Here is a 16974-nt window from a genome sequence, read left to right as displayed (position 1 = left end):
AATTCACTGATTTGGATCACTCCTGTCATTAGGTGTGTCATAGCACTGCTGCTAAGTCCTCTGGTCCAGATGCTGAGAGCTGACCACCTATGGCCATCTGGTGGTCATTGGTAACATTCTGGTTCCCTGGGGAACCACAGTATTCCTCTTCCAGCCCACCTCCACAAATAATGCTATCCAACACTGCACATGTTACTCTAAAATCCTCTCTTCCCTGTTGCCCCATTGTCCTTGTTTTAAATGGTTTTAATGTTTTCTTTCAAGAAGAGTAGGTTGGCTCAACGTCATTAAAAACTCAAAAACCGAAGAACTGTGGATGCTGGAAACAGTTCTGAAGAAAGGTCACCAGGCCCAAAATATAAACTCTGCTTTCTGTCCACAGATCCTGCCAGACCTGCTGAGTTTTTCCAGCAATTTCTGTTTTTGTTTATCATTGAAACGTTTTTCTCAGTGAAAAGGTAGACCCAGTGCCTTAAAGAAGAAGCCAGCAGGCAGAAATCTGTTCAGTCCCAGCTACAATCAAATAAATGAGATGGCAACATTAAGTTTGAATGCTACCCATTTCAAAATGAACTGGTCTAGAGTCATATGTAGGCCAGACAAGGAAAGGACGGCAGATTTCCTTTCCTAAAGGGCATTGGTGAACCAGATCAGTTTTTACAGCAATGGCTTCATGATCTTCATTAGACTTTTAATTCGAGTTTCATTTTAAATTCAAACTCCACCATCTGCTGTGGTAGAACTTGACCTGGGGTACCTGGAATGATTCGTAGGGTTGCTGGACTACTAGTCCAGTGACAATACAACTATGCCATCACCCACCCCTTGAATATAAAAGATATGCGTAATATTTTTCATCAGAGGCTTAAATTGATGATGAATAACAAAAACAGAGGAATGTTACAATTAGATTTCTTGTTTTGGTTTCAAATCAACATTAGATTAAAAAGTAGAGATAACACAGTGTGGAGCTGGAGGAACACAGCAGGTCCGGCAGCATCAGAGGAGCAGAAAAGCTCAGCTTTTTATGAATTAAAAGGTTTTTATGAATAATAGCTGGTTAGCTTAATTTCTTGATCTTGGGCAGCACTTGCCGGCTGTGCCATTTCCTGGGAAGCAGACTCTTAAATGCCCACCTTTATTGTATGCTATCAAATTGGCTGCAGCCCCTATAACCTGAGGGTACCTCCTACTGTGACGTCTGCCACGTCTGAATCCTTTGGTGATGATTCCAATGAACTGATTTGGGGAATACCAGAAACTGAAGAGTTTGTTAATAACACAGGCACCAACAGTTACAACCACACGAAAAGCAGTTAGCATTGTCTTCAATACAGTGGGACATGTAGGTCCCCCACAAAGATGGAAATGGGATGTCTCCACATGGACCTTTGACATCATAATGTTTAATCAGCCAGGTAGTGCAAATACAGTAGGCAATTAAAATGTTGTAGGATTGCTGAAACCTTGAGCTGCCATCCCAAGTCCCCACAATATTAAGGAAAGCAGTATTGCCCACAAGAGCATGTTAAAGAAATACTTACAGTTCATACTGAGGGCAAAGCAATTCTGAGGCCCTTGTGCAGCCTATGAAATTTGGAATTATGTTTGAGATTTATGGAACGCAGATGGTTGCCTGTTGTTACTTCCAATTCAGAGAGATGGCCAGAATGAATTTGTAATGGTATGATCAAGATTGCTTCTGGCCAGGAGTTTAATTCCACATGAGATTCACATGCAGAATTCTATGATCACAGATGTCTTTAACATGCTTGTGTAAGTGCTTGATAAATGTAATTGTGCTTTGAAGAACTTACATCACTCAGAAGTAGAGTCTACTTCCTCAGACACAAAAGAAAACATTGCTCCACCACAGCAGTGGATATAGCGGCAGCCAATTTCCATTTCCAACATAACATCTGTCTTTCTGCAGCTGCATGTTAGTTTTCAGTGACTTATGAACAAGGATTCCCAACTCTCTTTGTATATCAACACACTTCTTTCACACCGTGTAAAAAATTCACTGCATCTCCATCCCTCTTACTAAAGTCGAGAACCTCACATTTATCTCATTGTATTCCATCTGCCACATTCTCACTCAGTCTATCCAAATCTCATTGAAGCCTCTTTGCACTCCCCCTCACAACTCACATTCCCACCAATTTTGTATTCATATGCAAATTTGGAACTATTACAATTGGCCCTCATATTCAAATATCACAATTTTCTAACCAACCTGTTCAGTGATGTTATGTGCACCTCTGGTGGGATTTGAACCTGGGTATCCTAGCCCAGAGGTAGGGACACTGCCATTGCACCACATGAATCTGACAGATAAGGGACATATCAGATATTAAACTGATAAAAAACAGATATCACACTTGGTCTTAGTCAAAAATCTGAGATGTGATAACAAGGAGGTAATACTTGGATTCTAGATATTGCTTAATCAACTTGTCGAGATGTGTTATTACATACCTCCACAGCAGGTGGGACTTGAACCCGAGTCTCCTAATCCAGATGTAGTGATACTGCTCCTACAGCACAAGAGCCCCTTTACTCCTTGCATTAATTTTATATTTATTAAGGTGAAACCTGATCTAGGCCTCAGCCAATCTCCCCTCTCTCTAAAAGAAAACAGTTTCCTAATGAACCTGCTTGTTATTGTACTCCTCTGCAGCAGGTGGGACTTGAACTGCAAGACACTACCACTGCTCCATAAGAGCCCCTTTGTCTCCACATACAGGTACATTTAAACAACCTGTTCAGAGATGTTATTACACACCTGTGGAGCAGGTGGGACTTGAACTCAGGTCTCCTGGCTCAGAGAACACTACTGCTGCACCATAAGAGCCCTTGGTGCTCACATTCATTTCTTTTTCTTGGTGTTTTGTTTTTGTTCTTATAGCCATAACTGAACTGTTTTTTCCAATCACCAAATCACCCGTGCTATTTTTTCACCTATTAACCAAGTCAAAAGGATAAGGCAGCACTGAAGCAAAACTATTTTATGATAGCCAGAGGGGCACAGAAATGACATGGTATTCAAGCATAAAAATGGTGGCAAATAGGGACAAAGGGGGAACAAAAGGAAATAAGGAAAAAATAATTGATTTTTACTTGAATGTACATACGCTGCATTCAGATTAAAATAAATAAAGTAATGGTACAAATAGAGGTTAATAGGTATATAACCTTATTACCATTAAAGAGACATGGTCACAATGAAATCAAAAGTGTAAGATGAACATTCAAAAGTATGTGACCTTTCAAAAAGCTTGACAGGAAGGGAAGGCCAATGGGATAGCTTTGTTAGTACAAGATGGAATTAATAAACTAGCAAGAAATGATTTTAGATCAAAATGATGTCAGATCCACACGGTTGGAAGTAAGAAATAACAAAGGAAGGAAGAAACTAGTAGGAGTAGTCTACAGGCACCTAACAATAGCTTTCATGTAGGCCAGAGAAAAAAAATGAGGATAAGGCAAATGAGCTTGTAGCACAGATGGAAATTGATGGCCACAATGTTGTAGGTATGACAGAGATTTGGCTGCAAGGGGATCAGGTTTGGGAACTAAATAGCCAAGGATACACATCTTGTCGAAAGGACGGGCAGATGGGCAGAGGGGACGGGATTGCCTTGATGGTAAGAAATGAAACTAAATCAACAGCAAGAAGCAACATAGGGTCAGAATGTATTGAATCTGTGTGGGAAGATTTGAGGAACTGCAAAGGAGACAAGATCCTGATGGGAATTGTGTACAGGCCTCCTAGCAGTACTCAGGATGTGGTGAAGAAAATAAATCAGGACATAAAAAAGGCACTATTACAATAATCATGGGGAACTCCAATATGCTGGCGGACTGGGAAAATCAGATTGGCAGCGGACTCAAGAAAATGAATTTGTGGAATGTCTCTGAGATTTATTTTTGAAGCAGCTTATGGTACAGCCCACTAGAGAAGAGGCAAATCTGAATTTGGTGATGCATAATGAAGCAGGCCTAATTAGGGTGCTTAAGGAGAAGGCAGTGACCATAATAAAAACAATTGAATCAAGATGGTAGCGGAGTAGGGCTCCTGAGCTGAAGGTTTGTCCACTCTGTCCGCTTTTCATTTATTTCTCTTTTTTTGTTTTCCATTTTTTTCTTTTTTACTTACCTGTTACTTTACTTGCTTATTGTGAAGAGTTTCGACAGCATCAGCAGTGGCGAGTTATCCCAACACAGTCTCATGGTGGAGGAGAGTGAGGGAGAGTGAGCCCAGCACATAGAGAGTCAGCCCAATGTGGGGGAAAGCAAGCCCAGCATGGGAGAGACCAGGCCCAGCGCTAGGGGAGACTAAGTCCTTACTTACTTTTCCGAAGTGAGCACAGGACCCCGCTATCAATTGCTGCTACATCGGCAGATGCAACAGTTGCGAAATAAGCCCAGTGAAAAAATTTCTAGCCATTATTTGAACAAATCTGTTTAATACACTTTCAAAGCATAAGAACTATCATGCCTGGCAGAGTTATAGGAGACTGTGACTAACATACTCGTGACAGGACTAAAGTCTCCTTGTAGCCAATGTAATTTGTTCAGATTTCTTATCATTTTCATCACCTTTTCAGAACTCACTTCATTCAATAAGACCATAAGATAAAGGAGCTGAATTAGGCCAATCAGCCTACTGAGTCTGCTCTGTTATTCAATCACGGTTGATATATTTCTCAACCCCACTCTGTTGTCTTCTCCCCATAACCCTTGATCCCTTTACCCATCAAGACCATTCCTCTTTGGGCAGTTCACTGCATAATGACATTTCAATTTACTCTTGAAGCAGCTTGTAATTGCTCCATAAGGTTCTTGGTTTAATTTATCCATTATTGTTGTTCCAATTTGTCTTCTGCTGTACTAACCATATTTACTAAAGGTGATTTCATCGTCAATCTGCCAATCTTTAAATTTCCATTCTACTTTTTGCTTGTATTTGATACGTGGACTATTTCAAAGTTGGCAATTATTGGGCAGATAATTTGTTGTGACATAGTACAGTACAATCTCATCCATTATAAGAAGATAAATGGTTTAGGTAACACAAATGAAAATCTCTTGCTGGCTTGGTTTTAAAAATAAATTGTTAGATAAAATACTTTTTAGTTACTCTACTTCTTAAATTAATTTCAATATCACCCAGAATGCAACAAATATATATTAAGTTTGCATTGACATTATAAGAGTGTGCCTGAAGATTCTGTCACATTAAAAATTGTCTTTCTTCATGCTTTGAAGGAATTAACTGCTAAGTAGTTAATTAGACAATAATAGGTCTGCTTTGACTTAATCTTCTTATTTAAGTAGAAATTTTGCTTTGTAATTAAATAGAGTGCTTTGAAAATTTATGCTAACCCTATCTATCATATATGCCTGATGTTTGCATTAATTATACAAATAATATTAGCTAAAGTTATGAAAATTAAATTCGTAAACTTGCCTCGTCACCAATTCCAAAATGCCATTAATGTTTTAACATTATTTGTTACAAACAGCATTAAGTAAATTTACAGCAAGATAATATATTCCTACATTGCAAAAATTAAAAAGAACATTTTTTTTTCTATTTCTGAAAGCACTCATGCATGACACTGTTACTTATGACATCCTCTATATATCTTGAATCCACTGGTAGCCAGAAACAGAATCACCAGGCTATGTGCCTTTGAACGTATATCAGCCCAATTCTGTCATAACACAGCACCCATACTAATGCATTATCACAGGATTTGTGTAACAATCCAAAATAGAAACCTTGACTGTCACTCCCCCTTGGCAAGTGACACTGAAGTCAACTGTGGTGATCCAATAATGTTGCTGATGCTGAAATTTTCCGCACAGAGTGATAGAATTGTTCTGGCACAGAAAGAGGCCATTCTGCATATTGAGTTTGTTCTAATTGTTTCCCTTTAAACGCCAAACATCGGAATGCAACTTTTGAAATTTCAAATCGCGACAAATGTATTACTTTAAAGTGAGAACTGATTTATGCTTGTGCACTCTGTTCCAATGAGTTCCCAGCATATAAATAAATCATAAACTGATGGAACAATTTCAACATTCAGTGAAAATTACCGTTTAAAGCTCATTCCGTCTAAAATATTTTGGTGGCTTCTGTGGTGCTCCTCACCTTCAGTGGCCACTTTTAGGAACTTGTTTGTACTACTCAATGTAATGTATGTAATTAATGTAATGTAATGTAATTCATGTGATGGCGTTAAGAGAAGTACAATAGTAGTATCTGTTGGAAATATTAACTAAATATTAAAAGATTAAGCAAGGAAACTGAAATTGAAATCTAACTTGTATTCTAAACTAAGACTGAGCTTTTGTGCTGAAATCGCAATGGGAGAGCTAAGTGTGAGTGAGTTTAATCCAGAGTAAGCCATGATTAAAGATGTAATCTTATTCATTTCTTTAAACTGAGCCAGCAAAATGCCTTTAGATTGTTTCTGTTGGTGTTGCTAAAGCATCGCCACAAAATGTTTCGTAAAATATGGGTTAGAAAAGTAACACCAAAACAGGACGAGCTGGAAAACATTAAAAAGGCTACAACTCAGCAAGAAGACCAAAAATCAAAGGAACAGGTCAGTATATAACTAATTGATTTTTCCAATGGATTCTGCCATTATATAAATAATGTGTCATTTTCTCTCCCTTGTTTAACCCACTTTTTGTAGGAAATTAAAACAAGTGAAAATGATTCCTGGAAGGCTGAGGGAAAAGATACAGTGTTCAAATCAGCTTCCACGAATACTCAGTATAAACAAGGTATGGACTGATTAATATATACAGTCTTGTGGTAAAAGTATTATCATAAATACTGTTAATGTGTTTCGGAAATTTGGCCAAAACATACAAGCTCAGTACTATGTTTGAGAAAATACACGAAAGAAGTCCACAATCAATCCATAGGGAGAAATTTTCTGATTTGCAGTTAAAGTGTTTTGTTGATTGAGATTGATGGCATCTGGTCTGCTCTGGCTCACAGTGACCTTTCTCACGCAATCTTCCTTTCTTCACCTCACTAATTATCCAGACAAACTCTACTGTGTTCTTCTAGTGCAATCACGTGGCCAGAGAGATGGGTGAGTTCACCGTTGCCAGGATCTTCTTACATTCACTTTACTGCCGCCATGTTTAAAAACCAGCTGCACATGATTTCAGGTGCTGCTTGCAAGGAACTGGTCCTAAACTGTGGTCCTCCCAGAAAGGTAAGTTCACTCCCCACTTTGTGAATGGAGAACTGAAACTACTGGGAGTGGTGGACAGGAAGGTCATCCTTCTTCCTGTGGACTGCCAAAGAAGGCTATACCAGTAGACATACCCAGTCTGAGCACAGGCAGTGGTCTACATCAGTACTATGTCCCAGGTTAAACAGAATGCAACACCACTTGCAAGTTTCTCTCCTAGCCATTCACCATCCAAACTTGGAAATATATCATCATTCCTTCAGTGTCGCCGGGTCAAAATTGTGGAATTCCCTCCCTAAGAGAATTGTGGACTACATGCAGCACGTGGACTGCAGTGGTTTAAGAAGGCAGGTCACCACCACCTTGTCAAAAGCAATCATGGATGGACAATAAATGCTGGCCGAGCCAGCAGCACCCACATCACGTGAGCAAATAGAAAAATACGTTTTAAAGAGTAAACAGAAACAAGGTCCAGCTTTAAATCAACACAAAATTATAAAGAAAGTATGATGTTTCCAGAGAATGTACATAAGTCCATTATCTTGTGAATCATATAACCTCTTTGTGCAAGTAAGCATGAGGAAGTTATCATCGTACAGCATGCACCATTGGCTGAAATGCCAGATTATCTTCATTAGAATACATATCATTATATGATGATACTTTATCTTTGGAAAATGTGACTCAATCATTCCAATGGTAGTTGGTTACTCCTCTGAACTAAATGTGATGGAGATTATAGCAGTGAATGGTTATTCATGAAGTTCAAACTTAACATCAGGGCAAGTGTTAGTGCATTATCTGAAATCACCTCTTGATTCAAGAGAATTAAATTACAACTTTCCGACAAAGAACTGCAAGGTGTAGGCAGGACACTGCTGAAAATCAAAAGAATGTTAAGAGTAGTCACAAAATTCAGAAATTGATACAATGTGGGAGTGATGTATATCATTAAAAACATATACCTATCACTTCTGAGCAGAAAAGCATGCTTCATTCTTAAATTGTACAACATGTTGAAGAACCTTGAGTCAGCGTAAAAGCTAAATGCCAACGGTCAACATAATATTTCTAAACAAGGGGAAGATTTTGTAGGTCTCTGAAGAATGCCAACTGGCCCCAAGAAAAAAGTTAGTACCTGAAAGAGTTAACTGATGTCATGAGATATGATCTGCCCATCAGGTTCTAAAGTTCTGTTGCAGAGAGGGGCTGACCAGTGTTCCAATATTTTGGAAATTTGCTGAGTTGCAATTTAAAGAGTTAAATTCCATGTAACTAACAGTAAAGTTTAATTGCTCTTAAGTCATGATTGATGTCTCAGAAGAGAATATCATGTGACCTATACACAATGTCACTAGCTATTAATTACTATTTAATAAATCTATGCTATTTATTCAAGAGGAGGCTTTCTTCTACCAAAGACTTTGTGTGGGATCCTTCCCCACTAGGTAGCCGTACTCAGACTAATACCAAGAGAAAAGATTCATGGTGGTGAATCTACTAGAGACACCTGAGGTGGTTCTGGTAGACATGACCACAACATACACTATGCTCACCATGCTTCACTATAAATACCATACGCAGGATTCTGAGGGGTTTGATTGGATAGATGCTGAGAGAATTTTTCCCCTCATGACAGAATCTAGAACCAGAGGACACAGTTTAAAAACAAGGGATTTGATATTTAAGACAGACACAAGGAATTATTTCTTCTCTCAGGGGGTCATGACTCTTTGGAATTCGCTTCGCTAGACTTAATGTAGACTGGCTCATTCAAGGCTAAGAGTTGTGGTCCCAGCAGATGTTATTACCAGAAAAGTCAGATCCCAAACAGGAATCCAGCTTGATAGATCATGATCTTATTTGTTTCGCTTTTAACAAAATTGTCTCTTGCTGAAACATAAGCTTGCAATGTCCTAACAAGAAAATAGAAACTTATTACAAAAGAACTAAGATAAAATATATTAATCCAAACTATGTACTTATAATGCAATTTTAAAGATTTTGAAACATACAGTAAAGCTATAATCCCATTATCCCCACAGCACTTCTCTGTAAATCAAAAAGAAACAAAACTGCTTTTGTATCATGCCCAAAACAGCTGTGGTACAGTCCTTAAAACACGACTTATATAATATTCATACCAGTATTCCTGTATCTAACATCTCAGTAGGTTTAAGTCTCTTGGACTTCAGTTGTTAAACAGGAACTGTGATAGCTTCTTCACTTGAGCTTCACCGCACTTATCTTAAATAATCACTTTCGGGTCTTTATCTGGATTGGAAACAATACTAACTCTTCACGCTAAGGACCTAACTCACGAAATCCTTCTCATCTCAGGAGCACTGCTCAATACAGCCACACTGTTACAAGACCTTCATAATACGAAATTAAACCACCCAGAGACTAAAAGTCTCTCAGTTAAAGGGGTTTCCTTTATGCTTAAAAGAAGCAGATTCCAGAACACCCAATAAACCTATGAAGCTCTGTTAGTTACCATGCTGAGTCATGAACAATTCAAAACAAACGAAAGTCTACCAATGCACACTATGTTCACTCTACAACCAAGCATTCATAACTCATGATATTGTGGCATAACGTAGCTCTACTAGGAAAGTTTCTGTCTCTTTTTCTGATGTTTTGGCTATGGAAGGATTGCACAATGGCAAGACTGATGTATAAAGAGAGACTTGATCAATTAGGACTACATTCATTGGAGCTTAGTGGAACGAGGGGGCAATCTGATAGGAAACAATAAAATTTTCAGACCTTTTTTAGACTATTACGCCCTCGAACAAAAAAAAAATACTTCAAAGCTGCCCAGTTCTGAGCTGCTGGATCTGTTCTGCACAACGGTACTGTCATACAACACCTTAGAGGGTATCCTGAATGTAAACTTGAAACTTTGGCTGTATAAGAACTTAGTGATGGTAGCTCCTCAAATTCTGTCATGGGCAATTGCAATCTAAAACAGGTAGGTTAATGATGATGTAATTGGGTATAATTCTTTTTCCCGCTCACTGTTTCTATATCTTTCACATTGCCCCATTCAGCAGATATGTTTTTCATGACTTGGCCTTTTAAGCCAATGCTACCAAGCTACTCTTGGTAATGAACTTTGAAGTAACCCAACCAGAGTACATTCTGTGTCTTTGCTACCCACAGTGCTTCTTCCCAATGATGTTCAATGTGGAGGAAAACTAATTAATGAGTTAACATAGGGCATCGGCAGTAATCAGCAGGAGACGTCCCCATTTTTGAGACATCATGCAGTCCAGATTCAATGTTAAGGCCTCTCAGAATGATTCCACTCCCACTGTGTAATACTGTGCAGCCAACACCTCTTGTTGGTCTGTCCTTATAGTAGGACACAACATATGCCGATGAAGGAGCCTGAGACCTTGCCTATATTTTTGCCACACATTCCCAGATGCTCTTAAGGATGACTTTGCAGGGTAGGGTGGCTGTCATTGTTTTTATTGAGATCAATGTTAGGCAGTCTGAATGAATTTTTTGTCATTCAACACATTGTAGCTATTTGATGCATTTAAGAATACAATCAAGAGGCTAGTACGTTAATAGGGATCCAGACTCATGTGCAGGTCAGACCAAGTGAGGATGTCTGATTTCCTCCTCTGAATAATTAATGACCCAATCTTTTACATCAATCTAAGTTCCATTGGCGAATTATACTCAGGCCCCCAAAACTTTACTCTGGAGATTTCAGTAAGATTATTACGCTGCTACCTGTAAATTGACATCCTAGTGCCTTATTTAAAGTGAGAGATAGTAGGAACTGCCGATGCTGGAGAATCTAATGTCACAAGGTGCAGGGCTGGATGAACACAGCAGGCCAGGCAGCATCAGAGAAGCAGAAAAGCTAACGTTTCAGGTCTGGACCCTTCTTCAGAAAAAATTTAAAGTTTCTTTTTACCCCATGTCCACACTTGTATTTCTTGTTCAGATTCCTGGATAGGGAAAAGCCATCATTCCAAGTTTACTCTCTCTTTCATGAATCGGGATATTGTGGCATAACATTGCTCTACGCAGTATGCAGTTTCTGTCTCTTTATCTGTGGAAGGATGTCCTAGCTATGGAAGGATTACAGGAACTGCACAATGGCAGGATTGATATATGAAGAGAGACTTGATCGCTTAGGACTATATTCACTGGAACTTAGTGGAATGAGGGGGCAATCTCATAGGAAATTATAAAATTCTAACAGGGCTAGACAGGGTAAATGCAAGAAGAATGTTCCTGATGACTGGGAAATCACAGTCTAAGGATATGGAGTGAGCCATTTAGGTCGGAGATGAGGAGAAATTTCTTCACTCAGAGAGTGGTGATTCTGTGGAATTCACTGGTTGAGGCAGAAGGATTTAATATTTTCAAGAAGACGTTAGATGTAGTTCACAAGATCAAAGGGATCAAAGAGTATGGGGAGAAAGTGGGAACAAGATACTGAATTAGATAATCAGCCACAATCATGTTGAATTGCGGAGCAGACTCAAAGGGCCAAACATCCTACTCCTGCTGGTATTTTCTTTGCTTCTATCTTCCTATTGCCCCAGTTTAGATCCAAGAATTCAACTCCAAAACAATGTTCAACTGTAGATCTTCCTGTTTGAATGGCTCCACTACCAATGTGAAATTGAGGAAAATGGCTTTAAAGATAGCTTCCATTATTTGTCCTGTAATTTTTATAAAGAAATGACTAATTTTTGCCTTCATTTCTTGAACTACTATCATAGATAATTTTTTGTAGCCAGATACTGTAGTCAATTATTTGAGTCTGCCAGTTTTCACTCTCTCATGACACTTTATTAAATAATTAATCTTACAATATTGTCACTGGAAGGAAAACCATGCAATTAATTTCGCATTCTCCATATGGAATCAATTTGGAACAAGAGCAGTTACTGTTTATAGATCTGACGGTCGGTATATTTAATACCTCCATTGCTGCAAGGCCTGGAAGCATTGATAGCTTTCAAAAGCTGTTTTACATTTAAAGTTTACAGCCGAATGTTCACAAAATTCCACAAATAGGTTTTATCCTGTTGTTAGTGATGTTTGAATGCGTGTCCACATTCTCTGTTCAAAAATAACTCAAATATAGTGAGGTGTATTCTGATCAGAATGTCTGTAAAAAGTTACAGGAGTTCAGTAAATTTAATGCATGACTGAATCACAAGAAAGTGACTACAGCCAGAAGGCAGTGCTATTTAACCACTAACAAAATTGGTTTCTACATTATTATAAATCATTCTGAATCACAATGCTTTAAAAACTTTGAGGAAGGAGGCTCAGGTTGAGAGGGGTCACTGGGAGAAATTTGCTATATTTCACTTCTGACTACTAAGTCAGAAGTCACACAACACCAGGTTATAGTCCAACAGGTTTATTTGAAATCACAAGATTTTGGAGCACTGCTTCTTTGTCAGGTGAAATGACTTCACCCGATGAAGGAGCAGCTCTCCGAAATCTTGTCAAATAAACCTAGTGGACAATAATCTGGTGTTGTGTGACTTTATCCAGCCCAGTCCAACACTAGCACCTCCACATCTGACTACCAAGACAGACCTAGTCAAGCTAACAGTGGTCAGTCCTTCGGTCTGCAAGTTTTCATTCAAAACAGAGAGCTGGGTATTTCAGAGAGGGAAAGATTACAACTGATTTGATCAGGAGAGAAAAGAAAATTGCAGGTTCTCTGGAAGCTTGGTGGCAGAATATGGCGGGAGGACAATCCCTAAGGCTATTCCAGTGGTGATCCAAGGAACATTTACCCTGGTTATTGCCAGGAGTAGAAATCCCTGGAGCAGTCATTTTGTAAAATCTTCAAAAACTGAAGGCTACACCTTTCACTTGAAATCATGATTCAAAAAAATGATGATACCTGATGTCATTGTAAGCCATGAGTTGGCTCTGTAACATTTCCTATATTCGTATAAGCCTGTGGAGAGTTGTTTTAATATACACATAAGAGTTGTGTGGTTATTATCCATTTTAAACCATTAATAAGTATTGTGTTTTGATATTGATAGGCTAGGAGAATGGGCCAGAATCTGACAAGTGGAGTTTAATGTGAATAAGTACAAGGTTGTCCACTTTGGCCAGAATAATAAAAGCGCAAAATATTATTTAAATGGAAAGCAGATTCAAAGTGCATCAGTGCAGAGGGAGCTGGGTGTCCTGCATGAATCGCACAAAGTGTGTATATAGGTGGCACATATAGTGAGAAAGGCAAGTGGAATCCTAGCATTTAGTGCAAAAGGACTGGATTATAAAAGTACTGGTCCAATTATATAAGGCTTTGGTAAAACCACACCTGGAGTATTGTGTCCAATTTTGGTCTCCTTTCTTGAGGATGGATGTGACAGCACTGAAGGCAGTTCAGAAGAGGTTCATCAGGTTGATTCCAAGGATGAAGGAGCTGTTGTATGAGGAGCAGTTGAATAGCTTGGGCTTGTACTTCCTGGAGTTCAGAAGAATGAGGGGAGAATCTGACTAAGGTACAGAAAATGCTAAAGTGAATTGATAAGATGGATGTTAAACAGATGATTCCCCTTATGGGACATTCTCAATTAAGAAATCATGGATACAGAGCAAAAGAAGGCAGGTTCAAAGCAGAGATTAGGAGAAACTATTTCTCTCAGAGGGCTGCGAAACTGTGGAACTCACTGCCTCAGTACATTAGAAGCAAAATCAATCAACAGATTCAAGAAAGAGATAGAATTGTTTCTGCTGAAAAGCAGGATAAAGGGCTATGGGGAGTGGGCAGGAAAGTAGAGTTGAGACCAGGATAAGATTAGCCATGATCAGGTTAAATGGCAGAGTGGGCTCAAAGGACTGAATTCCCTACTCCTGCTCCTAATTGCTACGTTCCTATGTTTTCTGTATATTAGAATATCAGTTGCTTGCTTGATAATGGTTAGTCAATGTTGCTTCTCATTGGCTTTTTAAAGTATTGGTCTTAAAATCTGAAACGTTGTCATACAATTCCTTTAAATTAGTCACTGAGCATTCAGACCTCTTGTTTAAAGTTATTTGACTCCATGAGGATCATATCAATATTCATTTCAGAAATTTTATAATTATATGTCTTAATTGAAACAGATTGCTTTCAATATTTTACAATTTTGAAACAATATTTTAAAATGATACATGTTGCATGTAATAATGATTTTACATGTACAAATTTCAGCAGCAATGTCCCAGCTTCCTCCTTGTTGGAATAGTACTAAAGAACCAAAGTCCCAAACAGCAAATGAAACTGTCTCCAAACAGGGAGTTGAATCAAGCTTACAAACAGAACCTGCATCAATGGAAAATGAAGTTGGATTTCAGTAAGTAGCATTCAATGAGAACAAATTAACACCTTATTATGCACAAGCATTTGAATTGACATTAAAATTCTTACCTTATTCTTCAAAATATTTTATTAAAGTGTGATCTGGGACCATATGAAACTAAATTGACACGTTGACAATCTTCCCCTTCATCATAAAAACCATGTTAAAAGCTAATTCTCAAATGTTAATCAAAGGAACAACCTTGTTCTGCTTCCGAACTAATTGAATGGGTTTACGGAAAAATAAATAATATTGACAGTGATGAAATGCTCCAGATTTCTAACACTTGTAATGAATGCTCAAAACTCATTTGTGCTCTTGGATGTAAGATTTAAGGATGGTCTGGTTTGAGTAGGCCAGCTGAACTGACATTTACCTATGGATTCTGGTTTTCATCTTCTAGATATTCAGATCTGAGTTCCTTTGCAATATGGCAGACGTGGAGGGAAACTTTAAGTGCAGACTGTTGCAATTACAACAGCTGTCCCTGATTACATCATGGATGAGGATAATAATAATCCTAGCTGGGAAATTCAGAAAATTCCCAAACGGGGACTTGGTTCAGATTCAAAACCTGAAAGAACTGCGGATGATGGAAATCAGAAACAAAAACAGAAATTGCTGGAACAGCTCAGCAGGTCTGGCAACATCTGTGAAGAGAAATCAGAATTAACATTTCAGGCCTAGTGATCCTTCCTCAGAACTGATGGTAACTAGGAAAACGTCGATTTATATGCAGAAGATAGTGTGGGGAGAGGGGGTAAGGAGTAAATAATAGGTGGAGATAGAGCCCAAAGAAAGAGAAGAACAGTTAGACAGAGAAAGGAGTGAATAACGAGCAGCCTAGAAGAATGGGGACTATCAGTGGCTAACAATAGGTTGTATGTAATAGACTATGTGATAATAAAGCCTGGTGTGTAGGGGCTGGGGTATGTAGGGAGTGCTGCCTGGTTTATTGATCACCAGCTCCCTGGTTCTGACACTGGGCTTAGGTAGTGGAATGTGGTGTGGAGGAAAGCACAGGAGGCAGATGCTTCAGAGGCAAAGAAAACTCTGATTTTAATGAACAAACAAGAAAATTGTAATATATTTATAGAAAACAAGAAAGTGGATATCAAAATTAAAAACCCACCTATCTCTGACAGAGAACTATCTCCTAGTTGGCTTGATCCCCAGTTAAGCCTTGCAGCCAAGACTTGATCCAATGGGTAAATAGAGACAGTGGGTGTCTGTTACTTATGCTAACAGGGGAAAGGGGGAGAGAGAGAGAGAGAGGGAGAGAGAGAGAAGGAGAGCGCGAGACCCTACTCACCTATTCCACTTGCCTTCCTGAAGGGTGCCCTGCACCGTTAGCCTTCCCGAACCACATCTTCCCCTATCATACACTAGCCAAGCTGGGTTAGACGGTCTCGATGACCTGAGGCTCACCCTGGTGTGAAAACGCGATTTTGACTGGCTCTTATCCATGGTCGCTTGCCATAGCTGGGACTCTGCAAAAGGCTGCAAGTACCAGTAACAGTCAGTCGAGTGGTGTCCGCTGATGTGGTGAGATGTGTGGGACCAGACTGGAGAGTACCATGGGTTTCTTTCTTTTCTGGTGGTCCTTGCGAGTGGGTTGTTGTCTCAGATGGTGATGGTGATGGATGTTGCTGGTGTTGCCCTGCTCGGTGTCTTGTGTATCTGGATGCCTTCGGTTGCCTCTAGACGTTGAGTGGAGGCTCGTGGTTAGTTGCTGGTGTTCAGTGGTTGCGAGGGATCCTTTCCTTCACGAGTGGGGCCTGATTCTCACTCAGACTCAAACTTTCGTCACACAGCCCACCTCAGAGCACACACACCATGTTGGAGTCGGGGTGTGTTGCTGGTATCACTGGGCTGGTATCACTCTCTTTCTCCTTCTCTTCCTTCTCTTTAGTGCTGGGCTCAGGGTCTCCAGTTGTACCCAACTACAGGCCCTCTTATCTCCTGCCAAATCTGCTTTTTATTACTCATTCACAGGGTGAGGGCATCGCTGGCTAAGGCAGCATTTATTGCCCATCCCTAATTGCCCAGAGGGCAGTTAAGAGTCAACCACATTGTTGTGGGTCTGGAGTGACATGTAGGCCAGACCAGGTAAGGATGGCAGTTTCCTTCCCTATAGGGAATAGTGAACCAGATGGGTTTTTCCAACAATTGACAATGCATTCACAGTCGCCATTGAACTCTTAATTCCAGATATTTATTGAATTCAAATTCCACCATCTGCCATGACAGGATTCAAATCCAGGTCCCCAGAACGTTATCTGGGTCTCTGGATTAGCAGTCCCGCGATAATACCACTAGGCCATCGCCTCCCCATTATCTGTTGAGCTATTGTTCCCCTTCTCGGGGCTGAATGGGCTTCCTGAGCACTGGAGTAG

General features: G+C 39.5%; 1 protein-coding gene and 1 pseudogene across 1 annotated transcript in view; both read right to left on the bottom strand.

The window, feature by feature from the left end:
- Positions 1-16974, bottom strand: part of cnbd1 (cyclic nucleotide binding domain containing 1) — a 138954-nt gene that overhangs the window by 99713 nt on the left and 22267 nt on the right. The gene's annotated exons all lie outside the window — the stretch shown is intronic.
- LOC125483042 lies at positions 2293-2411 on the bottom strand (annotated as a pseudogene).

Source organism: Rhincodon typus, chromosome 4, assembly GCF_021869965.1.
Source record: "Rhincodon typus isolate 14 chromosome 4, sRhiTyp1.1, whole genome shotgun sequence".
NCBI classification, from domain to species: Eukaryota; Metazoa; Chordata; class Chondrichthyes; order Orectolobiformes; family Rhincodontidae; genus Rhincodon; species Rhincodon typus.
This window is presented reverse-complemented; position numbering and strand designations above follow the sequence as displayed.